The sequence below is a fragment of the Ranitomeya imitator genome, chromosome 2 (assembly GCF_032444005.1).
Source record: "Ranitomeya imitator isolate aRanImi1 chromosome 2, aRanImi1.pri, whole genome shotgun sequence".
Classification (NCBI taxonomy): Eukaryota; Metazoa; Chordata; class Amphibia; order Anura; family Dendrobatidae; genus Ranitomeya; species Ranitomeya imitator.
This window is the reverse complement of record NC_091283.1, coordinates 119,780,787-119,799,663: the sequence shown is the minus strand read 5'-3', so window position 1 is coordinate 119,799,663 and position 18,877 is coordinate 119,780,787.

The window sequence follows — 18,877 nt, the reverse complement described above, 5'->3', positions numbered from 1 at the left end:
GAAAATTGCTGCCAGCGCACATTCATTCCATTGAGTGAGCACAGACCACTTCCTAAACTTCTGACAATATATCTCTACCTCATCCTGACCCTGACACAGAGCCAGCAAATTTTTCTCTGCCTGATCCACTGAATTAGGTTCATCATACAGCAATCCGAGCGCCAGAAAAAACGCATCAATATTACATAATGCAGGATCTCCTGGTGCAAGGGAAAATGCCCAGTCTTGAGGGTCACCACGTAATAAAGAAATAATGATCTTAACTTGTTGAACTGGGTCACCAGAGGAGCGGGGTTTCAAAGCCAGAAACAGTTTACAATTATTCTTAAAACTCAGAAACTTAGCTCTATCTCCAGAAAACAAATCAGGAATAGGAATTCTTGGTTCTAACATAGAATTCTGAACCACAAAGTCTTGAATATTTTGTACTCTTGCAGTGAGATGATCCACACAAGAAGACAGACCTTTAATGTCCATCACTACACCTGTGTCCTGAACCACCCAAATGTCTAGGGGAAAAGAAAGACAAAACACAGTACAGAGAAAAAAAAATGGTCTCAGAACTTCTCTTTTCCCTCTATTGAGAATCATTAGTACTTTGGGCTTCCAGTACTGTTATGAACAGGTGATTCAGAACCACAATGGACCTAGTGGTTAAGAGCACACAAAGTGACCTGATAGTTACTAACATAGGACGAGCTCTGAGACATGGGAACTCTGCTGACCGCAATCCCTAATCCCATCATACCACACTAAAGGTAGCCGTGGAGCACTCCTGACCAGACCTAGGCGCCTCGGGCACAGCCTGAGAAACTAGCTAGCCTTGAAGATAGAAAAATAAGCCTACCTTGCCTCAGAGAAATTCCCCAAAGGAAAAGGCAGCCCCCACATATAATGACTGTGAGTAAAGATGAAAATACAAACACAGAGATGAAATAGATTTTAGCAAAGTGAGGCCCGACTTACTGAATAGACCGAGGATAGGAAAGATAGCTTTGCGGTCAGCACAAAAACCTACAAACAACCACGCAGAGGGCGCAAAAAGACCCTCCGCACCGACTAACGGTACGGAGGTGCTCCCTCTGCATCTCAGAACTTCCAGCAAGCAAGAAAAACCAATATAGCAAGCTGGACAGAAAATATAGCATACACAAGTAACACAAGCAAAACTTAGCTTATGCAGGGCAGACAGGCCACAAGAACGATCCAGGAGAGAGCAAGACCAATACTGGAACATTGACTGGAGGCCAGGAACAAAGAACTAGGTGGAGTTAAAGAGCAGCACCTAACGACTTAACCTCGTCACCTGAGGAAGGAAACTCAGAAGCCGCAGCCCCACTCACATCCACCAAAGGAAACTCATAGACAGAACCAGCCAAAGTACCACTCATGACCACAGGAGGGAGCTTGACCACAGAATTCACAACAAATTACATTACTGCTATATGAAATATACTTATAAAAATGAAGGTTCTTAGTACTAAGTATCTTCATTTTTATAAGAGGAAGGAAGGAAGGAAGGAAGCCTGCTTGACTTCCTATGCTACTCTCAATGTGGTGACTGATCTTAGATACAAGTGGGAAAATTGGCTGTAAATTTTTTATTAAATTCATAAATTTGTTCTTATCCCCACAATAGTGCTCTAGATGGTCACCGACATAGCCTACCCTACCTTATTTAAAATGACTATTATGCCAAGCCAAAAAAGGAGTAACAATTGGGGAAATTCTATTAGTGGTTAAAAATTCAATTTTATTGGTGAAGCTTACTTTATTAAAACAATATAGGGAAGAGAAAACACATATAAACTTTACGCGTTTTAGACTATAGCGAGTCCTTTTTCATAGGCATGTCATATAGTTATTTCTGACAAATACATACTTTTTCACACCTCTGGAAATTATGTAGAGGGAAGTTGCCCTGGAGACACAATATTAGTAAAAAAAAAACAATAATTGATAATATAAGTAATAACATAGAAAAATATGCAAAAATCAGATATTAATATATAAAGTACCAAGTGGTCCCCTTGCTTCTGATGGCCATATTATAACATTTTGTTTAGTTAGGTCTTTCAGCAGGAGTGAGATTGTGACAAAAGCAAAAGCTTAATTTCTCATTCCATTATATTTTTGACGGTGTCAATAATTTGAATATTAGAAGACACAGGATAAACGTCCTGGCTTAGTATGCAATTTGGATAAACAGAGAAAGAAGATTTTTTTATGGAGTACATAATTATGAGAGTGACATATTGGATCCAGAAATATTATATAGGTTGCACGACAAGTATGCTAAAAAGAAGAACAGCGGAACACATTACAGCATCATTACCAGATTCAACACAATTGAACCGCTCATCCTCGGTCTTATCGAAACATTTTTTAGAAATCCATGAGGATAATGTCTCCTCCCTAAAAGTAATTGGCATTTATCGGGTTAACAGGCCGAGGAAGGAGTAGAACACTATTCATGAGAGAGGCATATTGGATCCTTCAGGTGAATGTACGATTTCCGGCAGATCTAAATTGCCAAACTGATTTACAGTATCTCTTTTAAAATGGTAGTTTATATATTTATTATGTCGGATTTTTGCATATTTTTCTATGTTATTATTTTTATCATCATTTATTCTGTTTTGCGAGCTTTTTTTCACTTATTTTGTGCCTCCAGGGTGGCTCCCCTTGACACGATGCCCAGAGGAGTGAATCAGTGATACATTTGACAGAAACAACTATATGACATACCTATGAAAAAATACTCACTATAGTCCAAAACATATAACATTTTTATGAGTTTTCTCTTCCTTTTATTTCATTTATTTTTGCTATGACTTTTAAATGAAGTAAACTTTTAATTCTACAGACATGTCAAGACTGTCCCGATGAGTACACCTTGTCGTGGTGTTATGGCTTTTATGCATTATTTATCAAAATAGTGATAGCTAAGCACCCTTTGTTATTTACAAGTACTCTGGCTATTTACTTGCTGTACGCTCATTTTGGGGTTTTTTGTTCTCTTGGGGTTTTTCTGTGAAATGGCCACAGTGTGAACGTGCTCTTACATTTTGCACATATACTAGTTTATTGTCCAGCTCTGTTCTTTAGCTTTACTTTATACAAACAGGGGTATGGCCTCTGTTTCTGAGCTAAGTATTCCATCTGTATAGCTTCCCATGGATCTCAATCGGGACCCTGACCTGCCATTATTCACACTGAAGTCATTTGACTCATGGTAAGTATTAAATACTTGGGTGGGTGCACCTTGTTGTACTGAGATGTTTTTATACCTTTTAATCAAAATACTATTAACTCAGTACCCTATGTTATCTACATATACTCTTATTATTTATTTATGTTTTTACTTGCTGTAGGGTATTTGCTCATTTTATTTTATTTGTATTTTATTTTTTTGTTTTTTTTGTGTGTTTTGAAGTAAGCTTTGCCAATAAAATGGATTTTTTAATCACTAATATAATTTCTGTCAATGCTGGAAATGTATCCTTTCACCATTTTACCCCCTTTTTACACATTATTGTTTTCATGAGGTTGCCGTCCTGGAGGATTCCTCATATTGACCCCCAAGACATTTTGGCATTTATTTCAGTGCAGTAGTAAGCTTTTTCTCTATTATATCTAGCAATGCAGTGGCAGTGTCAAAGGGGCACGAAAAATATAAAATAATAAAAAATAATTTTTTTCCTCGGGTCTGCAAAAATAGATGATAACAATTATAGAAGATGCATTGCCTGTAAAACCTTGAAGAGAAAAAAATAGTTATTTCTATAAAGAAATGTCTGACAACATTTTAAAAGAGCTTAAGAACACCTGAAATATTGCATCTCTTTACTAGTGAATTTTGGATCCCGGGTGAAGAATCCTTTTAAACATTTGTAATTTCAACTATGTATCAATAAAAGTGTGTCTTGCACGCATTGGGCATGACGTAAAAAATCTAGAAATGCTTATAGCATAGATTTGCAATTAATACTTTATCCAAAGAAAGTAAAAAAAAGCTATTAATAAATTATTCAGTAGCAATGGGCCTGCAAGAAAAAGACCTGGGTCTTGAAAATTCTGTATAGTCATATTTGGTATCAATCTTCTACTACTATAGGCATTGAGGCAGTGGTGTCTTCTTATTACACTGCATGTTTTCCTACATTTCCTACAAAATATCACATTTCTAGCAGTCTACAATGGAACCAAATTGTTTTTACTCTTACCATCCTCCGTTATTCAATTACTTAATAATATATATCTATTCTGTACTTCATTCTACACATGCTACTGGATAGATTTCTCCTGCTGTGGCCAAAGTCTGGTTCTCATATATATCTTCTATTTATACAACAGAATATAACTCCAAGTAAATCACTCTTCTGTGAAATCAAACTGTCCACTTAGGAAGCAACACTGTTTGATAATCAATTTCACATGCTGTTGTGCAAATGGAATAGACAACAGATGGAAATTATTGGCAATTATCAAGACACACACAATAAAGGAGAGGTTCTGCAGGTGGGAACCACAGACCACATCTCAGTACCAATGCTTTCTGGCTGATGTTTTGGTCACTTTTGAATGTGCTTTCACACTCGTGGTAGCATAAGATGGACTCTACAACCCACACAAGTGGCTCAGGTAGTGCAACTCATCCAGGATGGCACATCAAGGCGAGCTGTGGCAAGAAGGTTTGCTGTGTGTGTCAGCGCAGTGTCCAGAGGCTGGAGTCGCTACCAGGAGACAGGTCAGTAGACCAGGAGGTGTGGAGGGGGCCATAGAAGGGCAACAATCCAGCAGCAGGACCGCTACCTCAGCCTTTGTGAAAGGTGGAACAGGAGCAGCACTGCCAGAGCCCTGCAAAATGACCTCGAGCAGGCCACAAGTGTGCATGTGTCTGCACAGATGGTTGGAAATCGACTCCATGAGGATGGTCTGAGTGGCCAACGTCCACAGATGGGGGTTGTTCTCACAGCCAGCCCAACACCATGCGGGACACTTGGCATTTGGCACAGACCACCAGGATTGGCAAATTTGCCACTGGCGCCCTGTGCTCTTCACAGATGAAAGCAGGTTCACACTGAGCACATGTGACAGACGTGACAGTGTCTGGAGACGCCGTGGAGAGCAATCTGCTGCCTGCAACATCCTTCAGCATGACCGGTTTGGCAGTGGGTCAGTAATGATGTGGCATTTCTTTGGAGGGCCGCACAGCCTTCCATGTGCTCGCCAGAGATAGCCTGATTGCCATTAGGCACCGAAATAAGATCCTCAGGCCTCTTGTGAGACCATATGCTGGTGTGGTTGGCCCTGGGCTCCTCCTAATGCAGGACAATGCCAGACCTCATGTGGCTGGAGTGTGTCAGCAGTTCCTGCAAGATGAAGGCATTGAAGCTATGGACTGGCCCGCCCGTTCTCCAGACCTGAATCCAATTAAACACATCTGGGACATCATGTCTCACACCATCCACCAATGTCATGTTGCACCACAAACTGTCCAGGAGTTGGCAGATGCTTTAGTCCAGGTCTGGGAGGAGATCCCTCAGGAGACCATCCGCCACCTCATCAGGAGCATGCCCAGGCGTTGTAGGGAAGTCATACAGGCACGTGGAGGCCACACACAATACTGAGCATCATTCTGACTTGTTTTAAGGACATTACAGTCCACTTTAATTTTGTGTGTGACTCCAAATCCAGGCCTCCATTGGTTAATAAATTTGATTTACATTGATGATTTTTGTGTGATCTTGTTGTCAGCACATTCAACTTTGTACAGAACAAAGTATTCAATGAGAATATTTCATTCATTCAGATCTAAGTTGTGTTATTTGAGTGTTTTAATTTTTTTGAGCAGTGTATATATTGTGGGAGAAATTGATACCTTGCTGATTTTGTAAGTTTGCCCACTGACAAAGACACGAGCAGTCTATCATTTTAAGGGTAGGTTAAATTTAACATTGAAAGATAGAATATCAAAAATAAAATGCAGAAAATCACATTGCAGAAATTATATAAATCTATTTGCATCTTACAGTGTGAAATAAGTATTTGATCCCCTACCAACCATTAAGAGTTCAGACTCCTACAGACCAGTTAGACATTCGTAATCAACTCGCTACCTGTATTAAAGACAGATAAATCTGCTGAAACGTTGCTGCTAATGGATCAGTAAAGCCATGATTTTTCACTTGATTTTTGGAGTGCTGCCTGTTTTTTTTATTTTCTATTTTGGAGGTTTGGACATCACCTTAACAGGTTTTATTGCACCCACCTTTTTATGGTAGTGCTGCCAAATTTTCATCTAATATATATATATATATATATATATATATATATATATATATATACACACAGTATATAGCACAGGCTACGTACTATATTGCACAACCGACGTAGTATATAACATAGCCACGTAGTGTATTGCACAGGTATGGAGTATATTGGTCAGCCACATAGTATATAGCAGAGCCACGTAGTATATAAAACAGCCACGTAGTATATAACATAGCCACATAGTGTATTGCACAGGTATGTAGTATATTGGTCAGCTACATAGTATATAGCAGAGCCATGTAGTATATAACATAGTCACGTAGTATATTTTAGAGCCACGTAGTATATTGCACAGGCACGTAGTATATAACACAGACACATAGTGTATTGCACAGCTACGTAGTGTATTGCACAGCTATGTAGTTATTTGGTCCGCGATGTAGTATATAGCAGAGCCACATAGTATATAACATAGCCACGCAGTATATTGTAGAGGCACATAGTATATTGCATAGCTACGCAGTATGTTGCACAGCCATGCAGTATATAACAGCCACATAGTATATTGCACAGTCGACGTAGTATATAACAGAACCAACACAGCCACATAGTATATTGCACAGCTACGTTGTATATAACACAGAGCACGTAGTATATTGCACAGTCACGTAGTATATTGGACAGTCACATTGTATACTGCATAGTCGCGTTGTATATTGCCCAGCTACATAGTATATAGCACAGAGATGTAGTATATAACAGAGCCCATGCAGTATGTAACACAGCCCACGTAGTATATAGCAATGTGGGCACTATATGCGTGGTTAAAAAAAGACTTAAAATTAAAAATAAACATATACTCACCTTCCAAAGGCCCCTTCAAGTCCTGGCGCCTGTGTGCGGTGCACGTGGCAGCTTCCGGTCCCAGGGTTGGTATGAGCTCAGGACCTGTGATGACATCGCGGCCACATGACTGTGACATCATGGCAGGTCCTTCTCGCATAGCATCCTTGGCACCGGAACCTGCTGCTTGCACTGCCGAGGACTGCGCGCCACATCGGAAGATGAAAATAACCTTTTTTATTATTATTATTACATTAGATCTTTTTACTATTGATGCTGCATATGCAGCATCAATAGTAGAACGTTAGTCACACAGGGTTAATAGCTGCGTTGATTGAGTGTGTTACACCGCGGTCCGTTAACGCTGGCATTAACCCTGTGTGAGCACTCAGCGCTGACTGCAGGGCAGTAAAGCAGCGGCCATTTCGCTGCCAGACTATGGCCATTGCTGATTGGTCATGGCAATGGTCATGGGCGTTTTGCCATGACCAATCAGCGACTTGGATTTCCATGACAGACAGAGGCCGCAACCAATGAATATCCGTGACAGACAGACAGACGGAAGTGACCCTTAGACAATTATATAGTAGATATATATATATATATTCAGGTTCTTCTCACAAAATCAGGCTCCACAATCATGAGGAAGACTGTTGACTTGATAGATGTCCAGAAGGCAGTCATTGACACATTCCACAAGGAGGGTAAGCCACAAAAGGTCATTGCTATAGAAGCTGTCTGTTAACAGAATGCTGTATCCAAGCATATTAATGGAAAAGTTGAGAGGAAGGAAAAAGTGTGGTAGAAAAAGGCGCACAAGCAACCGGGATAACCGCAGCCTTGAAAGGGATTGTTAAGAAATGGCTATTAAAAAAATTTGGGGGAGATCCACAAGAAGTGGACTGCTGCTGGAGTCATTGCTTCAAGAGCCAACACACAGAGACGTATCCAGGACATGTGCTACAAGTGTCGCATTCCTTGTGTCAAGCCTCTCATGACCAATAGACAACGCCAGAAGCGTCTTATCTGGTCCAAGGAGAAAAAGAACTGGACTGTTGCTCAGTGGTCCAAGGTGTTGTTTTAAGATGAAAGTAAATTTTGCATTTCATTTGGAAATCAAGGTCCCAGAGTCTGGAGGACGAGTTGAGAGGCCACAATCCAAGCTGCTTGAGGTCTAGTGTGAAGTTTCCACAATCAGTGATGGTTTGGGAAGCCATGTCATCTGCTGGAGTAGGTCCACTGTGTTTTATCAAAACCAAAGTCAGCACAGCCGTCTACCAAGAAATTTTAGAGTGCTCCATGCTTCCCTCTGCTGACAAGCATTTTGGAGATGGAAATATCATTCTCCATCAGGACTTGACATCTGTCCACACTGCCAAAAGTACCAATACCTGGTTTAAAAACAACAGTTTCACTGTGCTTGATTGGCCGGCAAACTCACCTGACCTTAATCCCATAGAGAATCTATGGAGTATTGTCAAGAGCAAGATGAGAAACACCATACGCAGCATCAATAGTAAAAAGTTGGTCACACAGGGTTAATAGCAGCGTTAACGGACTGCGTTACACCGCGGCATAACGCGGTGTAATGCAGCCATTAACCCTGTGTGAGCACTGACTGGAGGGGGCACTGACGGAGAGTAGGAAGGGGCAAATTTGCGGGATTTCCGTTACAGACAGACAAACAGACGGAAGTACCCCTTAGATGATTATATAGATAGATATACAGTGGATGTGTTTTTTTTCCAAAAATAGGATGACTATCCGACTACCCCCATAGACAGTCAATTGAAAAATATCTATTGCAATATGCTAACTCAAATTTTAAGGCAAAAAGCTTCATTGGCCGCACTCACAAGTAAAAAGAATTTAATGAAAATGATGAAGCAAACAAAACCTGATACTGACTGGATTTGCTGATACTGACTGGAGACAAAATTGTGCAACTCAATGCAGACATTTACACCATTACACCTGAAACTGAATGCCCAGGTACATAATTCAATTTGAATTCTATGAAACTGGTGTACACAATCCAGGGTAAGGAATTTTGTATACACATTAATCAAATAATTAAGACAAACTTTGTTATTTAGGTGTTACTGTGTATCAGGCCAGTGTCCCTCCACCCTGAGGCATGTTTTGTCCCCCTTCTTCACTCCTCCTGAAGAATTTTGCATTTCATTGCTTCTATGGCCTTTTTTTCCTTGAATATTCAACTTTGATGTGGTCTGCAGTTATAAATCAGCTGATCGAAGCTCAGAAAAAGACAAAAAAGAGTTACAAATGCTCTTATCAGACTATCATAATGAGTTCACCAAATGATTCTCAATTAACCCATTCCGCAGCCAGCAACAAACAGTGCAACATGGAGGCTACATAAAGCAAATGACACAAAATGTATAATGAGTTCCAATTTCAAGAAATATTTGAAAACAAAAACATGTTTTTAAGTTAAATAAAAGTCCCAAAAGTTGGACAACCCGTTAGGTCAAATTCAGTTTTGAATGCCGAGAGCAAGGATGATTGTGCTCATGAAACTAATGGCATGGCTATATAGGCCTGTGCCTACCAGTAAAATAATGATTAATTTATTGTACAAATCTAATGTCCCAGTGCTGAGAAATAGAAAAATGAAGTCATAGTCAAGTTATGATGGAAGTGCATTGAGAGTGTGTGAATGCACTAGGACTGCTTGAAATTCACTTCCAGACATATTTACATACGAATTTAGCTTTAGATTTATTGGCCCTGGAACATTGACTCTGTTAAAAAAAGGTATCATTTGTATGACCAGGCAAGGGCCTTCAAAGCCATCCACATGACAACTGTTTAAATATTGTCAATGCAGAGAACATTCAGTTAAAAAATAGACTTATGTTAAAAGGTCGACTTTCATGTTAAAGAAGGTCTCATTATGTCCAATCCGGCAAATTGAACCAAAAATTCAAAGAATGTAATTGTCTATCCCTCATTCTCTATTCATGTGTTCCTAACTCCATAAAACATGAAATTAAGAGAGCAGCTAGTCCACTCTTCACCCTTCAAGCAAATAAATTCAGTGAGGGCCAGAAATCAATAAAATGAGTTAAAAGAAGTAACATGTTTTACTGGTGATTTGTGGCACGTTGGCAGAATTAGCGTAACAACAAGAGGCAGGAAATGAATTTCTCAATGAAAAGAGCAGCAACATTGACATTGCTTTCAGAGTAACATAATTACGAGGAATGAAAAGAGCTGTATTGGTTTATCTGTTTATTCTCCATGAGCACCTGACATACTGAAACATTTCATTCATGAATTCTGTATTTCTTCACTTCTGCTTTTATTCATCTTGAAGATTACAACCAGAGCAATAGACAATAGTGAATTTAGGGTGTTGTAATCTGTACAATGGACCATAGCATGCAGACATGGCTGTTACCCTTGGGCCCTTCAAGGAATTCTCCAAGAATGTAATAAAATGGCCCCTGGCACATAATTCAAACAGCAGCCCATCTTAGTCATTTGTCAGGACAGGCTGCAATCATAAGCACATATACATACCATGGGAGAGAAACAGGACGAAGGCACAACTGTATGACCTGGGGTTAATGAAGCTGCACACACCAGGGATTATGGGTGCCACTTCCAAAGAAAGAGAATCTGTATGTCCATAGAAAAGAAAGCGAATTGGCACATACCATCCCGTGCAACAAAATCCTTTATTGTGGCATCATCATACCAACACCAGGCAGATAAAACAGTGGAGCAAATACAGACAACAATCGTTTCACGCTTATATTGCGCTTCAACAGGTCATATGTAGGACAGAGCTCACAGAATATTTATAAGCAACCATTGCCCTTGTCCCACCCACCATCAGGTGAAAGCATATCAATAATTGTGAACAAGTGAAAACCAGATACATCCAATACAAAAAATACTGTGAAACCAAATAAATAAAAACAAGTCACAAAAACACAGCCATGTCGAGTTTGTCATTAAAGCCTAATGGACCTTGAGCACGAATCCGAATAATCCATCTAGCCTCCTTTCTTAATAATAATTTATTGAAGTCACCTCCTTGCGCAGGCATTTTAACAGTTTCAATCCCTGCAAACCGCAAAACTTCAGGTTTGCCTGCATGGTTTTTCCTTATATGTTCAATTAGTCTAGGGACCCCTTTACCTGAGATAATGGAATTAAAGTGCTCACGGAAACGTACAAATAAGGGACAAATAGTCTTTCCGATATAATGAAAGCTGCATGGGCAAAAACCAACGTATACAACGTAATTTGTGCGGCATGTTATAAAATCTTGGACTTTATGTGAAATACCTCCCATCTCTAAATATTTGGTGGTAAGATGGAAGGAATAGAAAGAACAATTTCCCCATTTATGATTGCCTACAGGCATATTTTTTTTGCAGCCAGTTATTAGATTTGATTTTAACACGATTCTGAACTAGAATATCTTTTATATTTTTTGTCCTCCGGTATGTAACAAGTGGACCCTTGACAATATATCCGCAATTTCTTTTTCTCCCTTTAGCAAATGCCAATTCCTGTTGATCGCAGGTCTAATCTGACTGTCCATGGGACCAAATCTAAAATTAAAAATGAATCTTTTTTCCTTTTTATTCTGTTGTACCCAGCGTTTCTTTTCATATCAAACAGGAATACTTTCCTCAACCCCCTTTAAAGCGGTGTCAAGAACAGATTTAGGGTAACCCCTGTCAGAAAAAAGTTTATAAAGGTCCAAAGATTGTTCTTTAAAATGTGATCATTGTTAATCCTTTTCAGCTGTAGAAACTGGCTGTAAGGCAGGGATTTTTTCAAAATTGGCGGGTGAGCACTGTCAAAATGCAAAAGAGAATTGGTGCAGGTTGGTTTGCGATATACTTCTGTTCTTAAAGAGCCATTAACAATATGCAATTCTACGTCCAAGAATTTAAGAGTATCACCCTCAAATTTGGTAGTGAACCTCATATTCATATTGTTGGACATATTCAAGAGATCCACGAAGTGATGGAACGAATCCTGAGACCCATCCCATACTATGAATGTATTGTCGACATATCTCAGAAAAAGTTTCATTTGCTTAAAAAACAATTTTTGTTGAATACATAAATTTTTCTTCAAAAATCGCAAGATACAGGTTTGCAAGGGTGCAACACAAATTTTAATCCCTCACATATAAAATCCATAAAGTCCTCTCCATTGTCTGTACTAGATTGTTCTTACTGCATCTACCCAGGGGCGCCACTATCATGGGGCAAGTTGAGCCCTTTGCTTCAGGCGGCAGTCCTCACTGAAAGACAGGGGGTGGAAGAGCGGTAGTCAGAACACCTGGTACTGACTCTCCATAATCCCTGACATTTGCTGTCACTAGTGCGGTGCACACGCCCCTGCTCACAACCCATGTTGTGCAAGATCAGCTGGTCATCCCTGCACCTACAGAGCAGCACACCACATATTTGCTGCTCTGTGCAAACAGGACCTGTGATGAGGTTACAGGAGGGGAGGATTCAGGGGTCACATGATTGGGACCTCCATGGATTTCAGACTCTGCTGTGCTGGTTGCCATGGTAAGTGTGTGCATGAGGTGTATGGAGCGGAGCCGTGTATGTATGAGGTGTATGGAGCGGAGCCGTGTGTGTATGAGGTGTATGGAGGGGAGCTGTGTGTGTATGAAGTGGATGTATGGAGCGGAGCCGTGTGTGTATGAGGTTATGGAGCAGAGCTGAATGTGTACGACGTGTATGGAGCGGAGCCGTGTGTGTATGAGGTGTACGGAGCAGAGCTGAATGTGTATGAGGTATACAGAGCGGAGTCTTTTGTGTATGAGGTGTACGAAGCAGAGCCAGATGTATATGAGGTGTACGGAGTGGAGCCAGGTGTGTATGAGGTGTGCGGAGCCGGGTGTGTATAAGGTGTGTGGAGCTGCATGTGTATGAGGTGTACAAAGCGGAGCCGGGTGTGTATGAGGTGTATGGAGTGGAGCCAGGTGTGTATGAGGTGTATGGAGCAGAGCCGGGTGTGTGGGAGGTGTATGGAGTGGAGCCGTGTGAGTACGGAGTGTAGCCGTGTGTGCAAGGTGTACGGAGCGCAGCCGCATGTGTAGTAGTAACTATGTGTGGCCATTATACAGTATGGAGCATCATGTGGGCCCATTATACAGTATGGAGCATCATGTGTGACCATTATACAGTACTAGATTGTGGCCCGATTCTAACGCATCGGGTATTCTAGAATATGCATGTCCCTGTAATATATGGACAATGATGATTCCAGAATTCGCGGCAGACTGTGCCCGTCGCTGATTGGTCGAGGCAACCTTTATGACATCATCATTGCCATGGCAACCATTATGACATCATCGTTGCTGTGCCCGTTGCTGATTGGTCGAGGCCTGGCGGCCTCGACCAATCAGAGACGCGGGATGTCTACGTCCTTTATGACATCATCGTCGCTGTGCCCATTGCTGATTGGTCGTTGCCTGGCGGCCTCGACCAATCAGAGACGCGGGATGTCTACGTCCTTTATGACATCATCGTCGCTGTGCCCGTTGCTGATTGGTCGAGGCCTGGCGGCCTCGACCAATCAGAGAGCCGGGATTTCCAGGACAGACAGACAGACAGACGGGCAGACAGACTGACAGAAAGACAGACAGACGGAAAAACCCTTAAACAATTATATATATAGATGGAGCATTATGTGTGGCCATTTTACAGTATAGAGCATCATGTGTGGCAATTATACAGTATGGAGCATCATGTGTGGCCATTATACAGTATTGAGCATAATGTGTGGCCATTATACAGTATGGAGCATCATGTGTGGCCATTATACAGTATTGAGCATAATGTGTGGCCATTATACAGTATGGACCATCATGTGTGCCCATTATACAGTACTAGATTGTGGCCCGATTCTAATGCATCGGGTATTCTAGAATATGCATGTCCCCGTAATATATGGACAATGATGATTCCAGAATTCGCGGCAGACTGTGTCCGTCGCTGATTGATCGAGGCAACCTTTATGACATCATCGTCGCCATGGCAACCATTATGACATCATCGTCGCTGATTGGTCGAGGCCTGGCGGCCTCGACCAATCAGAGACGCAGGATGTCTACGTCCTTTATGACATCATCGTCGCTGTGCCCGTTGCTGATTGGTCGAGGCCTGGTGGCCTCGACCAATCAGAGACGCGGGATGTCTACGTCCTTTATGACATCATTGTCGCTGTGCCCGTTGCTGATTGGTCGAGGCCTGGCGGCCTCGACCAATCAGAGACGCGGGATTTCTACGTCGATGCTGTGCCGGTCTCTGATTGGTCGAGGCCTGGCGGCCTCGACCAATCAGAGAGCCGGGATTTCCAGGACAGACAGACAGACGGAAAAACCCTTAGACAATTATATATGTAGATGGAGCATTATGTGTGCCCATTATACAGTATGGAGCACTGTGTGCCCATTATACAGTATGTTGCACTGTGTGCCCATTATACAGTATGGAGCACTGTGTGGCCATTATACAGTATGAAGCATCATGTGTGGCCATTATACAGTATGGAGCATTATGTGTGCCAATTATACAGTATGGAGCACTGTGTGGCCATTATACAGTACTAGATTGTGGCCCGATTCTAACGCATCGGGTATTCTAGAATATGCATGTCCCCATAGTATATGGACAATGATGATTCCGGAATTCCAGAATGATTGGTCGAGGCAACCTTTATGACATCATCGTCGCCATGGCAACCATTATGACATCGTCGTCGCTGTGCCCGTTGCTGATTGGTCGAGGCCTGGCAGCCTCGACCAATCAGAGACGCGGGATTTCTACGTCGATGCTGTGCCGGTCTCTGATTGGTCGAGGCCTGGCGGCCTCAACCAATCAGAGACGCGGGGCCCTGTGCGGTGCCCACAATACTGTATGGAGCAATATATGGGGCTCATTATACTGTATGGAGCAATATATGGGGCTCATTATTCTGTAAGGAGTGTTGTGGTGCCCTGAATACTGTATGTAGGACTATACTGTCTGATATATGACCTATTGTAGAATGTACAATAGTTATCACTCATGTAATGTATGGGGGGACTGTATATGAGATGGGAGTCTATAGGGGGGCTGTACTGTATATATGTTTGGGGGGGCACCGTTTTGAAGTTCGCCTCAGGCAGCATTGTAGCTAGGTTCACCCCTGCACCTACCCCTTCTGATTGCCGTATTCTTGTATAAAGACTTTCTACATCGATGGAGGTTAATGAAAAACCTTCCTGCCATGTAAAATCTTTTAGGGCTGCTAAAAATTCACCTGTGTCTTTTATATACGAGGGTATAGATTTTAGAAGATGTCGCAGCAGCCAATCAAGATATTTAGACAATGGTTCTGTAAGAGATCCTATCCCTGCGGCGATCGGCTGCCCGGGAGGGTGTGAAGAGGATTTATGGATATTGGGTACATGGTACCAATAGGACTTACAGGGATAATATGGCAATTATTTTGTTGCACGGGACGGTATGTGCCAATCCACTTTCTTTTCTATGGAACAGAACAACCACAGCCAATATATAGACACACCCAGAGAAAGTGACCACGACAAGGATATGAAAAAAATGCCTTTATTATATCTGATTGGCAGGTAAAATAATATAACAATTTGTGCGCATAACGAGACAGGAAATATAATTTACATAATTAATTTAAAAAAAATTTTAAAAAGAAAAGAAAATAAGGACTGACCCAATTATATATATAGATTCAAATTCTAGGTTAGTGCAGCCCCAAGAAATTCAAAAAACTTGGCAGTATTTATCATCAAGATGGAAAAAATGTGCAATTTGCAATATGTATCAGGTATAAAAGGCCACTATTATATATCGACCTCATATAATGTAGGTCGTGATATGCCTCACTCTATGGTGTACGTAATATATAAGGTAAAAAATAAAGTGCAAAGTGACAAAAGGCAAGGAAATACTAGTGTATATAAGCCTAAGCCTAAAAACATGTAACACCTATAAAAATTGTGCAAAAAAATTTGGATGCTAAAATATATAATGAACCAATATAAAGTGCAATAAGTGCAAATGCCAAATACTACGAACTGGTGTAATGAACTAAATTCTAAAACCAATACTGTGCAAATATGGCAAAATTGAATGCTACCAATATATATGTAACGAAGCCTAGATCTAGTGCCAATATCTCAAGGCTGGATATGCAATAGTGAAAAAACCTATACTGTGCAAATATAGCAAATATAGCAAAAGCAAAGGCTACCAATGTGTATGTAGAAAAGCCCAGATCTAATACCGATACCTCAACGCCAAATTCCACATATTTTGTGCAAATATCGCAAAAGTAGAAGCTGTCAATATATATGAGGGATTCAAGCTTCAGGAGGCTAATTTGCATATTCCAGGTGCCTTCTGGGAGAAGCGAAGTCTCCCTAAGCTAGAAGATCGTTGGGTACAGCCGGGACCAGCTGCTTCGAAAGCATCACCAAACCAGGGATTCAAGCTTCAGGAGGCTAATTTGCATATTCCAGGTGCCTTCTGGGAGAAGCGAAGTCTCCCTAAGCTAGAAGATCGTTGGGTACAGCCGGGACCAGCTGCTTCGAAAGCATCACCAAACCAGGGATTCAAGCTTCAGGAGGCTAATTTGCATATTCCAGGTGCCTTCTGGGAGAAGCGAAGTCTCCCTAAGCTAGAAGATCGTTGGGTACAGCCGGGACCAGCTGCTTCGAAAGCATCACCAAACCAGGGATTCAAGCTTCAGGAGGCTAATTTGCATATTCCAGGTGCCTTCTGGGAGAAGCGAAGTCTCCCTAAGCTAGAAGATCGTTGGGTACAGCCGGGACCAGCTGCTTCGAAAGCATCACCAAACCAGGGATTCAAGCTTCAGGAGGCTAATTTGCATATTCCAGGTGCCTTCTGGGAGAAGCGAAGTCCCCCTAAGCTAGAAGATCGTTGGGTACAGCCGGGACCAGCTGCTTCGAAAGCATCACCAAACCAGGGATTCAAGCTTCAGGAGGCTAATTTGCATATTCCAGGTGCCTTCTGGGAGAAGCGAAGTCTCCCTAAGCTAGAAGATCGTTGGGTACAGCCGGGACCAGCTGCTTCGAAAGCATCACCAAACCGCGTGCCTGTAGGACATTATTGCAAGAGAGCTTGGCTGAGTAGATTACACAAGAAGGAAAACACACAGCAAGTCAGCAGGATCTAGGAGCAACATGGCAGATGTGACAACCTACATGGTGAGCTGCAGCATGTGCTACATGTTCACAGATCGACCAGAAGAAGAATCCAATTTCACCTGTCAGAAGTGTAGACTAGTGGCCCTTTTAGAAGAAAAGGTGCGGGGTCTGGAAGAAAGAATAGCAACTTTGAAACTCATCAAAGAGAATGAAGACTTTCTAGACAGAACAGAAGCATCTCTACTGGTCACAGAAGGTGCAAAAAGTGTCAGAGAACCTCCAAAAGCAGATGAGTGGAAGCATGTGACCAAAAGAAGCAAGAAGACCATGGAGAAATCACCAACCACACAACTGAAGAACCGATATCAAATCTTTGTAGAGGATGAAGATGGCACACCTAAGAATGAAGCAATACCAGCAAGCAAAAAAGAAAAGGGCACACAGCAACAAGTGACAGCAAAAAGTACAGCCAAGAAGCAACGAAGAGTGGTGGTGGTGGGAGACTCACTACTGAGAGGCACCAAAGCAGCCATCTGCAGACCGGACATAACTGCAAGAGAAGTATGCTGCCTTCCAGGTGCGATGATCAAGGATGTGACCGATAGGATACCAAAGCTCTTCAGCTCCAAGGACGTCCACCCATTTCTTCTGATACATGTTGGCACCAATGACACGGCAAGGAAGGACCTACCGACAATCTGCAAGGACTTTGAAGAGTTGGGGAAGAAAGTAAAGGAACTGGATGCACAGGTAGTTTTTTCTTCTATCCTTCCAGTAGACGGGCATGGCACCAGGAGATGGAACAGGATCCTTGATGCAAACAACTGGCTAAGACGATGGTGCAGACAACAAGGATTTGGATTCCTGGACCACGGTGTGAATTACTGGTATGATGGACTCCTTGCCAGAGACGGACTACACCTCAACAAACCTGGGAAACACACATTCGCCAGAAGACTCGCTACACTCATCAGGAGGGCGTTAAACTAGAAGAAGAGGGGACGGGAAGAAAAACATTAGACTCGAACAAAGACGACCCAGGAAAACATACTCAGAAGGGAGGTAAGAACATTTCTAAAACAATCCACAGTGAGGAGATTGGAACAAAACAAAATCCTCTAAACTGCATGCTCGCAAACGCCAGAAGCCTGACAAACAAGATGGAAGAACTAGAAGCAGAAATATCTACAGGTAACTTTGACATAGTGGGAATAACCGAGACATGGTTAGATGAAAGCTATGACTGGGCAGTTAACTTACAGGGTTACAGTCTGTTTAGAAAGGATCGTAAAAATCGGAGAGGAGGAGGGGTTTGTCTCTATGTAAAGTCTTGTCTAAAGTCCACTTTAAGGGAGGATATTAGCGAAGGGAATGAGGATGTCGAGTCCATATGGGTTGAAATTCATGGAGGGAAAAATGGTAACAAAATTCTCATTGGGGTCTGTTACAAACCCCCAAATATAACAGAAAGCATGGAAAGTCTACTTCTAAAGCAGATAGATGAAGCTGCAACCCATAATGAGGTCCTGGTTATGGGGGACTTTAACTACCCGGATATTA